Source organism: Etheostoma spectabile, chromosome 17, assembly GCF_008692095.1.
Source record: "Etheostoma spectabile isolate EspeVRDwgs_2016 chromosome 17, UIUC_Espe_1.0, whole genome shotgun sequence".
NCBI classification, from domain to species: domain Eukaryota; kingdom Metazoa; phylum Chordata; class Actinopteri; order Perciformes; family Percidae; genus Etheostoma; species Etheostoma spectabile.
Genome location: NC_045749.1, coordinates 4,405,314 through 4,417,283, shown reverse-complemented (window position 1 = coordinate 4,417,283; position 11,970 = coordinate 4,405,314). Strand labels below are relative to the sequence as shown.

The window sequence follows — 11,970 nt, the reverse complement described above, 5'->3', positions numbered from 1 at the left end:
ACAGCCAATTACAGTGTTTAGTGAGCTTAGTGACGACACCATACCTAATTACAGTCAGGGACTCTGTAATTACATGCAATGACACCCATAGGACTATAATGTGTGTTACTGTCACAATACATACAACAAGATGTGGACAGAATGTAAGCTACAAAATGTTCCATTAAATTGTTATCATGGGAGTCAAAAATCAAGATGATTGATTAAACACGGTAAAGAAGCACGACTGATCCAAATGTGTCTCAAAATGTAATTAACAGAGAATTCCAGACACATTTAAAATTGAACCCAATTTACAGCTCGTCATCTGCTTTACGTTTCCCCTAATCATTTTTCAACACATCATGTGGTTATTTTCACAACAATTTCCATAAATTATTGTTCTGCAAAATTTAGATTAAACCTGGTTTCTAAGGAACTGCTGTCTCAGCTTTTAAAGGGGCACAAAGCATGAAGAGTATACAGTTGTACATATGGCAATGATTGTTATGATATATAGTATTTGGGGGTATGATTTCATCCACTTAACCAGGACGAGGTCAACAAACACTGACCGGAAATATCCAAATGAACGCTTTGCATTAACTGTAATGGATTACATTAAACTTTAAAGTTGTTTTGTACACTGAACTGGCATTAGAGGCTACAGAAGACATGTCTTCTTGCAAATGCCAGCGTTAAGAAGGAAGAGAAGAGCAACATGGCAGTACAAACCTAAAAAATGAGGTAAGATGAACTATATGAAATGTCACAGCAGCAAAAGTGCAAGAACAGAGCCCAGCATTGATGAGTGATAGTAAAGTAGCCCATTTAATCTACTGGTTCACAGTGGCTATGACATGGTTAATTACAGGCTTTATTTGGGGGAGTGTACACTGTTACTTGTCTGTCCTTTATTTGATTTTTGATCAAGACAGTCATTCCCCTCATGCTGATGATCTGCAAATTTGGGGAATTTGGCGTTAAATGCTTTGCTCAAGGACACAAACAGTGGTTAATTTTTTTATTAAAATAAAAATGGCCAACACTTACCAAGAATGTCTCAGGAATTTAACCGGCACCTTGCCCAATTCCAGAGCTCTTTCTGATACGACATGGCTACAGCCGATTCAATGCTCCTCGACTGCAGTCTATTGTAGATTACCCACTTTTTTTCATTTTGCTACATCACTATCAGCATTACGAAGACAGTTCCCTAAAAGGTCCATCTGGTGGTTTTTGATAAGGGAGCCACCAGCAAGATGCCAGATTTAAAATGTCATTATCAGCTCACCGTTGAACTGCTGATGGTGATTTTTTGCATGTTTACATCTGTTTGAATTATCTAAAGGGATCGAGACAGAACAGAGTAATTCAATCAATGCAGAATTCATGAGTAACAAAGGGAAACCATGGCACCAGTTTACAGGGAATGTTTGACCTGATGATGGCGCCAGTGAAGTCAAGGGATTGCCAAAGAGATTACAATTCATCTAGTCCATATCAACAACGTTTCATGTAAGGGATAGTTCTGGAGGTTCCGTCAGATGTCCCTCATTTTCGGCCGGATGTCCACCTTCCGCTTTCTTTGTGTTGGCCAAACTCTGGTGGATTTGGTAAACATCCTCTGAGCTAGAACTGACAATCAAATTGTATATATATATATATATTTTTTTTTGAGTAATATTCTCATCACACTCTCGACAGTCATTTCAATTCCAAAGCTCGCCTCCCTATGTACACATGTTCCACCAAAACAAGTTCCTTCCCTGGGATGTTTTGCAGAAGCACCGTACTTGTGTCCAACACTTAGTGCCGCCAAAGATGATTGTAGTTGGTTTAAAGAAATACCAATAAACCAAAGCACCTTTTTCTCCCATCCCAAAATAATGTATGGACTAGCATGTGCTGTGGTCTGTCAATGCGAGACTACAATTCATCCTGAAGCAAATTTCATGGCTGTGTCCATCCAATAAACATTTCACTGATAACAAACATGAACATCATGGCACTAGAGGAAAAGTCATTAGGATATTTCATCTGGGAACCATAAATGTCTAAAATAATTTGGTGCAAGATTCACTGAAAAAGTGAAAGACGGACGTTCAGGGTACCAAAGTCAGAGGATTCACCCTCTGGGGTCCATGAACATTTCATGATAATCCCTCTAAATGTTGTTGAGATACTTCAGTCTGAGCAGTCTGAACCAAAGTAGTGGACCAACCGACAGCCCGACATTGAAATCCATAGAGCAGCACCATGACTAAAAAAACAAAAGAATCACGTCTTTTATCCTTGCTTTTCTTAACAACTGAAACATTTGAACAAAGAGAAAGATTTCTTTTAATGTCCAATTAATAATGCCATGAGTTTGGGGTGCCCTGGTATCTCACCTGATAGAGCGTGCACCCAATGTACCAAGGCTCAGTCCCTACTGCAGCGGCCAGGGTTCAAATCCACCCTTCGACCTTTTGCTGCATGTCCTCCCCCCCACACACACACACTTTCTTTTCTGCAACTGTCCTATCCATTAAAAGGCCAAAATGCCCCCTAAAAAATAAAAAACTCAAGAGGCTTTGCCATACAAAAGGACAGTATAAAGCACTTCATTCATAAGCTTCGGAACAGTTTTGGATGATCAGTCTCATCTTAGCTGTACAGCCGGCTGGGCTACCAACAGCTGAGATGGAAAAAACATCTTGCCAGTTGTCTGCCTCTTGTCTTGGCATGTTTAGTTTTTCATAACCAGTTTACAACTAAGATGTTTTCAGGGTTGACAAGTGTCTCATGATGCGTGCAGGCAGGTGCAGGGATTTTGAAATCTTATTTGAAAAGATTTCAACTTTTGTCCGCACGATTAAGCAATGCTGTTACCGTGTGAGGAGTGTCCTTCTGTTTCATTTACTACAAAACAACATCTGGAGAATATTACTGCGGAGTACATTCTGCAACATATGCACAGATCAAGTAAACTTTCTCACATACACACACACACACACACACACACACACACACACACACAGACATGTTACTGAATACTTGGTACTTCAGTAGGGAAATTAAGTCATGGTATAAGCACTGCCAGTCCCACAGTACACCCATTCACAATATGAGCAATTGGCTTTAGTTTGTTAATCAAATACAGAATGCAGGACACACACACACACACACACACACACACACACACACACACACACACACACACACACACACACACACACACACACACACACACACACACACACACACACACGCACATTTGATTCATCTGGTCCAGTCACCCCATGTGCCTGCTTTGTGATATACTAAACATTCTGTAAACATTATCCTGTGCATGGTTACTGTCACCATGGCAGCATGACAACAGCGCTTAGCCCGGCCCCTCAAACACGGGACAGTAGTGTTATTTAATATTTGGCTACGCATGAGCACAGCATGTTTCTATCACATAATCCTGTCACAGCAGCAAAGGCTTCTCCTCGCAGCCGTCCTGACTCCCTTGTGCAGCTGAACGCAGCCCAGCTGTTGCTATGTTTTGGTCTTTTCGCACAACAACAACAAAGCATAATATGCTTGTTGAGAACAGTCTGCCCTCCGCGCAATCCAACACACTGTCCACTGTCAGCATCACATGGGACCAGAGCAGATGCTGTGGCTGACATTTGGGGTACATCATATTAAGGAAAGGTATCAAGTTAAGTTCTTCAGTGACTTCAACTGTAAAAAAGAAATCAGAATATTTTGATTCCCATTTTTCTTTTAAATAGCAGCATTTTGGGACTTGAAAACTCTCTTTCTTTAATTAGTTACACACTGTTCCATGAACCCGAGGCCATAGTGCACTCTCTGTCAAAATATTCAGTAGCAGATCTGTGTCCTGTCAAACACAGAACTTGCAATAACTTGTTAAGTTGCACGAGAATGTTTGCCAACAGCTAAGACTGCAGATTTTGATACTGAGCTAGTAAAATCTTTTCTTGAAAAATAAATAAATAAATCTTTTGGTGCAGTATTTTGGGGATGAACTGGTTCAAAAATCCAAAAACTTTTTTTCATCTTCTGCAGACAGAAGCAACTTTTACTCTCCAGTTTCAATCAGAAAGCAGCAGCAGAGCTTTAACGTAATGCAGGCCAAGAGACCGTGTTTCTACATCTGTGATTACAATGTTGATTTGAACATTTTAATGATCGTATTTAGCTTCATTGCAGACTTCAGCAGCCAGCTGCAGTGCATCCAGCACTCCTCTTCAGGTCCTTAAGATTGTCTTGCAGTCTAGTTTCAGGAGTCAAAAATGATTACACAACTTCCTAACTAGTTTCAGTTACTCTGACTTTTCTAAACCTGGTTGAATGTAATGTGTGTACTCTTATTCAGTTTTGTCAAAATGTATATTCCCTTGCATCTCATTTTATTATTTTTTTATTAAGCACCTACAAAAATATTTTATAACTAAATTACAGATAATAAAGTGTTGTTATTACATTCATTACAAACTGTTTTTTGCAGGCATATCAAATTAAAGTTCACATTCCTTTTACTGCAAAGCAGCACCGGTGGGAATTAATAGTACACATGGAGTAAAACTTTGATCTTTGAAAAACGGTGAAAATGTGTATTTCTTTTACTTTTCATATTGGGTTTCTAATTCATGTTAAATAATTTAGGCCTCTTTCAAATCCCTACTTGTGACCCATAACTGTTATATTGTCTTTGTATATCTTACAATTTTCTGCTATTTCATGTATTTTTTATGGCACTTTACTTTGCTTTTAGATAAGTGCTAATAAGAGTGACTGTAAATGTTAAATTATTTTCATTTCAAGTTAAAAAAACAAACAGCCGGCGACAGATGACATGCCCTCAACTTCACAGTGTAACATGGGTTTGCACTCAAGCAAGGATTCGTACGGTGTGAAAACACAAGTAGGCCTACAATCCACTGAGTGTTGAAATCAGACTATACGCACCGTGTGTGTGTGTGTGTGTGTGTGTGTGTATGTGTGTGCGCGTGCGCGTCTCTGCATTTTTTATCATTTCCTGATGCTTCACACAGAAGTGCAGCTCATTGGCTCTTGGAATGAAAAGCGCTTGTCAAAACATCCATCAGGAGTGGAGTGAACCGGCTGCCTACACCCGTGGAATCAAAGGAAGGTGTGTCTGCTGCTTCCAGCCCTGGAAAGGTGTTGGTGTTGTAACCATAGCAACGTAAACAGAAGAGTTCAAACACAGTTGATGATGTAAAGTGTGTGCGTGTATGTGTGTGTGTGTGTGTGTGTGTCTGTGTGTGTGTGTGTGTGTGTCTGTGTGTGTGTGTGTGTGTCTGTGTGTGTGTGTGTGTGTGTGTTTGTGTACAGGCAGGCACACATGGTTTCTTAAAGTCTTAAAGGCAGAGTCTTCCAGTGTCTGCAGCTCGTTGGAAAACGATAAAACCATTCAACTTGCAATGGCCACTTCTCGTTTTTGGCCTTAAGAATAGCAGCAGGCGTGCATTTAATAGCAAATGTTAGGTACGTGTTTTATAGCGTCTCAGCAGTGTAAAAAAATAGTTCTGTCGCTGTGTGCATTTGTGTAAGAATGTGTGCGCGTGTGTGCTTAGCATGAGGGAAGTTAACTTCTATTTAATATGTTCTTGGACTCACCTGATTTTTCCACTCATTCTCACAATGAAGGAGTGGTCTCCCACTTAAACCAATTACACGCACGCACACACACACGCACGCACACACACATGCACACACACACGCACACACACACACACACACACACACACACACACACACACACACACTTAACCTGTTCATGAGAATGCGTTGACACTCACAAACTAAGGTCTTCTGGTAAAACCAATCTTCCAGGGATTATATACACACAGCTGGAGCTGTATTGTAATGATGTTGTTTGCTCCACATCTGGGACAGATTCACTTCTCAAGTCTTTGGAGGGTCATACTGCGAAAGATTTTGACAGTCTTCTGTGCCTACAACTTCTTATGACATTTGTTACGTACTTGTTATCTGAGATATAGGTTGTTCCTTGGACACACACTTTTTAAGTTCTACAATTGGTCATTTTAAAGGTTATAAGTGTATTATCTGTGTTATTGAGCCAGTTGTCAGGTCTATAACTTAGGACCAGACTTTTATTTATTACAGTAATTAATCATTTAATCTGATATTAAGATAATACTGTACTTTATTTTTACTTAGGGGCTATGTGTTTTTAGGGGTAAATGTTAAAACATTGACAGTGTAAGAGACAGACAGGTTTATGTCGTAACCACCAGACTACCAGAGACTACCAGGCGCCCCACAGGGCAATATTTTCAGTTGAAATAAATGGTTAATCCCACTTGGTTTGTGTGTTCCACCTGTGCAGCCAACAAGTGCAAGTCAACATTCGGAGAGTGGAGCTCTGGTGGTTTCTGGTCAGTTTTTGTGGCAATTGGCTACATATGTTTAGAACTAGAAAACAGTTTTCAGTGATATCTGGTAGAACATCAGGGTCATAGGTCAAGAGCATGCGATTAGTTCTTGGTGTGGATCTGGATCCAGGTGTGAATGAAGGCCATTGCCTAACATTGAGAGTGTGATTTTGACAGCCACATACGATGTTCTTTCAATGTGTTTTTTTATGCAAATCCATATGTTGATGATTAATAAAATGAATAAATTAGTGTTGTGTGCAGTCTCTGATGACGTTCTCTTTTTAGTAAAAACTAGAAGATTCACAAACAAGCAGTCTAGTAAAGTATCTTTGTTTTCCCTACTCAAATAGAATATTTTAACATAAACGTGCTAAGATTGCTGAAGTTTAAGCCAGAGCCACACACTCTTTTTTAAGTCCAGGTAATGCACATGCACTATTTTGGATGGATGGAACTATATATTTGAAGAAGTAAAATCAAGCAGATACACGGTATCACCTTGAACAATGTAAAGGTGGCATTTAAAACAAACTAAATTACGATTTCTAGAAAATACAAGCACCCACACACCCTTTGATTCACAGCAGAAAGAAGGCATGCATAATTTGATAGGTAAATAAAAACATGGAGATGGAAACAACTCAACAAGGCCAGTTTCTTTCCAGTTGGGTCCATTGATAATGAAAATGTAAGGACTCATGGTATGTCAGGTGTTTTGAATAAAAGCTAGCATGAAAGGGCGTATGAGGGAGAGAGAATCACGCATGTCTATGGACTCTGAATCTCCCAGATTCACATCAAAGTTCAACATAGAGGCCATGAAGCAGACACTTGACAGATGTGATCATTGATTTCACCCAGAGGTGTACTGCAACAAAGTATTTACTTAAGTACTGTGGCCTTGAGATTTGAAGGTGTGACCTTCAAGATAAGAGACGTTTTTAGGAGACTTTATTCTTTTAGTCTCTAGTATTTTTTTACTATATTGGAGATGTTGTACCTTTCGGTCCTGCATTCATCTGATAGCTGCAGTGACTACTTTGCAAATTGGGTTATTTTATTCTATTCAGAATGCTAATTAAAATAGATAGATAGAGTATAAACCAATCCACAGTAAAGTACAATATGTACAGAACCCTGATTCATAGACCAACAGTTCCTCCTGACCCAGTAATATCATCACTCTCTGAAAGGGGTCGAGTAAATATTTTAACTTCACTGCTGATTACCTACTTCTTTATTTTTACTCAAGTCAATTTTTTAAACTACAACGTTGTGAAAGATGACACACTTCTTTCTCAATTTACAATAAACTGTGGAATTACGTACTATACAGCAGCAGTAGTGGAAAGTAGGGTATTTATTTGAGTAGACCTTCTGTACAAGTTTCAGGTACTTCCATGTTAGGCTACTTGAATATAAACTTAAAGGTTATGTAGGCCACTTTAAGTGGGCACTTCATTAGGAAAATTTTGTAAGCAGGACTTTCACTTGTGATAGAGTATTTGTTCAGTGTGGTAATTCTGCTTTTACCTGATTTAAAGATCTTAATACTTCTTCCACTACTAATCTTAGTTACCTTACATCGCTGCATTTTGTTGACAGTACAAGTGTGAATGCAGGACTTTTACTTGCAATGAGGTATTTTTTACATTTTGTCATTGCAACGTTTTTTTGCAAACGATGTGAACAACTACCTTGAGTCATATGGCTAGCAGCGAGTAAAACTACACGTCCCTGAATCCTTTGCGCCGACGCTGTCTCCTCCTGCAGCGTACGCTCCCAGCCAGAGAAGCAGGGAGCCGGACGGCCAGAGCAGCACAGCTCCGTGTTTACGTCGAGATGCTCACAACAAAGGACAGAACGCCGCGGAGAGGCTGGCATTTAAAAGAAAGCACCGTGATATTATGTCGGTGAGCGTTTACAACTCATAACCCCCAAGAAGAGGAGAACAATTAACACACATTTTCATCTGCTTCCATTTGTTTAAGGTTCACTTTGATTTTTTTTTTGGGGGGAAAAGAAGAACCAGCCAAGAGGGGAGAAATTAGGACGAAATATCCTTTTTTAAGCCGGTGGAGCAGTAGCTAGCTTGCTAGCCTCAGCAAGTTGGAGGACAGCCAGACAGCAGCTGGTGGAGAAGCTAGCAGCACCGAAGACAACAAAAGGACCACATCATTTATATCGCGGTGAGTACATTACACCTGACTTCTCTTAATAATTATAACAGTGGTTAACACACGAACGTTATAGGCTAATTCAGCGCTAGCCAGTGTTATTATCCGTCACCTGCTTTGTCCTGCCAACGGCTCTGACACCATGAGCTGCTCCTTTTATTAATGCTACTTTAACGTTACCTCATTTAATGTGACGTTCATGCACTCAGCAAGGTACGTCCTCACAGGGCTTTTATTGTGAGCGCTGCAGCTGCATAGTGCTGATCTTTGTCAGTGTTCTGCACATACTCATGCACCTGTTTTGCCTTTATCTTAGTGGAAATCAGAAGCTTCTAGTGTGTGTGTGTGTGTGTGTGTGTGTGTGTGTGTGTGTGTGTGTGTGTGTGTGTGTGTGTGGAGGCTTCAGAGATGCAGGTATTAGTTTACATCACTTCCAGTCTGCATGCTGACCTGTCACAGAGAGAGGTGGGGGGGGAGAAGGGAACATTGCCTGATAAGGAATCAAGCAAATGCACGGACTCATGCCATTACTGAAGCTTGATTGCAAGTTAATGACTTCCCTCCCCTCCCTTCTTTCTCTGTCTTCCATTTCAGTTTGTCGCTCACCCCCTGCCTCCCTTCCTCTTTATTTTCCTCTCCCACCCTCCACCCTAATTTCTCTGTCTTGTTCACTCTGTACTGGTAAGCGATGATGTGATAAGTGCATTGCCGATAGGGATATCACTGACTTCCCTTCTCTGTGTTGGAAATGTCACAGTAAAGACAGACGGGCATTCACTCCGTCTGTTCCACCAGGATGCTCCAGGCCTTATTTCCGTTGTCGGCTTGTCAATGTGATGGTTAACCAGGACTTGCAGTGGCTTTCACTCTTTCAATTAACTTTAACCATTAACCAACCCAACCAGATGCCTTTGTATTAGGATTAGGATTAGAAACACAGCTGGTTGATGAGACATAGACAATGCAACAACAATTTAACAGTTTATTGGTGAATATTCTGAAAGTTAAACACAGAAGAAAATGAATCCACAAACTTTGGATAAAGGAATTTGTTAGTGTTTGTTTGAAAAGGTTATAGTGCAACAAATATATAATAGAACCAATATATTTTAAGCACTCTGTTGCAACTCTATTTCTGTTTAAGATTCATCAAATTACTGCAAAAATAACTATTGTATCAGGCTACACTTCATTTTTGTGATCCATGGCAAATCTATACCCATAAACTGAATCTGGGGTAGAGAGCTATAGAAGAGTCAAGTTGTGTGACAGTGATACCTGCTAAAACAGTGTTGTGGTATATATAAATGGTAATGGTATATAAAAAGGCGGAAGAACCTTTATTATATTTTTGTGCGGACTATTTCAAGTCTGTGTTCTCACAGTCCTATAAATAGTCATAACTTCTTGTGTGAAGTGCTTGGGACACAGGGCTTGCATTGGGTGTGTTGCCGGCAGGCCTGAGTGTGTGTGCGTTTGTGTGTTCTCCAGCGAGGTTTAGAGTCTCAGTTTCAGGGTGGAAACCGGAGCCGACTGTGTGAGACGGGAGCACAGAGGGAGCTCTGATGTCTTAATGGAGGCTCGGTGCTGTCCATATCCTTAGTAACCTGGTCAGTAGGGACACAGAGAGGCCTCCTAGTCTCGGCCTGTGCTGAATGCTCTATCACTATCTATCAAAAAAAACTCAGAACCCATAATGTCTTTAAAACATTTAAAAAAATGTTTTTAGCTCAATTAAAAGCTCAGCAAGTTGTGTGATCTGATAGGACCACGAAACACATTTAAAACACTGAAACAGAATTACAAAAGTGCTTCCTATCAGTCCAATAAGTAAGTAAAAAAAAAAAAAAAAAAAAGTAGTTGCAAATTGCAGCACAGGATTTTGTTGTATAGCTTCTATAAATCATCAATTCATGATGTCCTTCTAAATCCTGTATAGTTGTAAGGTGACAAATGACAGTGACCGCACACACACACAACATAACACCCTCTCCACCTCATCCCACGCTTTAATGCCCTTAATATACATAGCTATCAAGTAATTTGAGGGTAGGATTTAATTACAGGTGACAAATTACTAATTTATGAGAAAAAATTAATAGTAATGAAATCAAACTTTTAACCTTGATATTTTACTTGGTGTGTGCTGTAGACGGATCTAAGTGTGAACCGTGTGGCTACCTTTATTGCATGTTGTAGCAATCCTGCAGTGGTGGTTAACACCTTGGTGTTGTTGAGCATGTTGGAGATTCAATCCAACATGCCAAACGTGTGTATGTGTGTGTGTGAGTGTGTGTGTGTGTGTGTGTCTGTGTGTGTGCGTGCACCCTTTTAAACCTTTATGATATGATAAAATCATTTTTCATGAGAGGATACTTTTATTTTGTAATTTTTTGCATTTTATCTTTTTGCATGCATATGTCTAAAGTGTGTAGTTTTATCAGGGTAGCCCTCTTAGCTCAGTGGGGATCTGCGGGTGTAATCTTCGGCACAGCTGAGCAGCAGATTCCCTCCCGCTGTGTGTGAAGAGCTTGGCATTCTCCTCCCGGATGGCTTACTCTTTGCTGGGCTGGTAAACAGGCTGAAGTTTGTGGAGGGAGATTACGTCTGACATGGAAAGTGGGTCAGACAGTGGGCATGTTTTTATGGCCTTGTCTCTGCAAGGTAGGGACGGAAAGAGTAGAGGGGCATTAAACCACCACTCATTTTCCAATGTGTTGCTTGAGGCTGCCTGTGTTCAGTGCAATTCTCTTATACTCTCCCTCCTCAGAATCATTGTCAATCAGTTTGTCGCGTACATGCATGTGTGTGTGTCTGTGTGCTGAGAATCTGATTGATCTCACCAGGGACATGTTTCCAATCTCTCTCACTTTTCTTCTTGTCTCCATGTGTTCATAAAATGGAAGATGCCTTTGGGATCAGAGCACGTTTGTTTCTCAAATTATAGCATTTCTAACTAGCTCAATTATTGCTAGTTGAAAATGCAATAAAAAGCTTGGACACTTGAAAGCTTTTTTTGTCCTAAATCCTACTGGTCCAGGCTGTTGGTGTCCACCTGTGTCTTTGCATTGACTTTACGTGCATTCACGCTGCCTAAAAATCATCTTGTGTTCTTTTGGAGGAATACACTATGTCTTTATATCTTAATCTCTCATTGTTACAAAGGAGGGTCTGGCTAGTCCACCCAGCATTCTGGGATGGGAGAGAAACAGGCTCTTGTTTATTGGCATTTCTTTAATCGCAGTTGTCATGGGCGGCACTAAGGGCTGCACAGAGCCCCGGTGCCGCTGCAAAATAGCCTCTGGAAGGAACTTGTTTTGGTGGAACGTGTTCAAAAGTTGTTTTAGTTGTGCAACCGAAAACAGATAGTCTAGCTAGCTGTCTGGATT

The 11,970-nt window shown here is 40.3% G+C and overlaps 1 protein-coding gene across 1 annotated transcript in view; it reads left to right on the top strand.

Moving 5' to 3' along the window:
- Nucleotides 1–8,187: 8,187 nt before the first annotated feature.
- Nucleotides 8,188–11,970, top strand: part of peli1b (pellino E3 ubiquitin protein ligase 1b) — a 35,146-nt gene continuing 31,363 nt past the window's right edge. The window contains exon 1 of the mRNA XM_032542049.1: nt 8,188–8,593. The gene's annotated coding sequence lies outside the window, so the exon portion shown is untranslated. The remainder of the gene's footprint in view (nt 8,594–11,970) is intronic.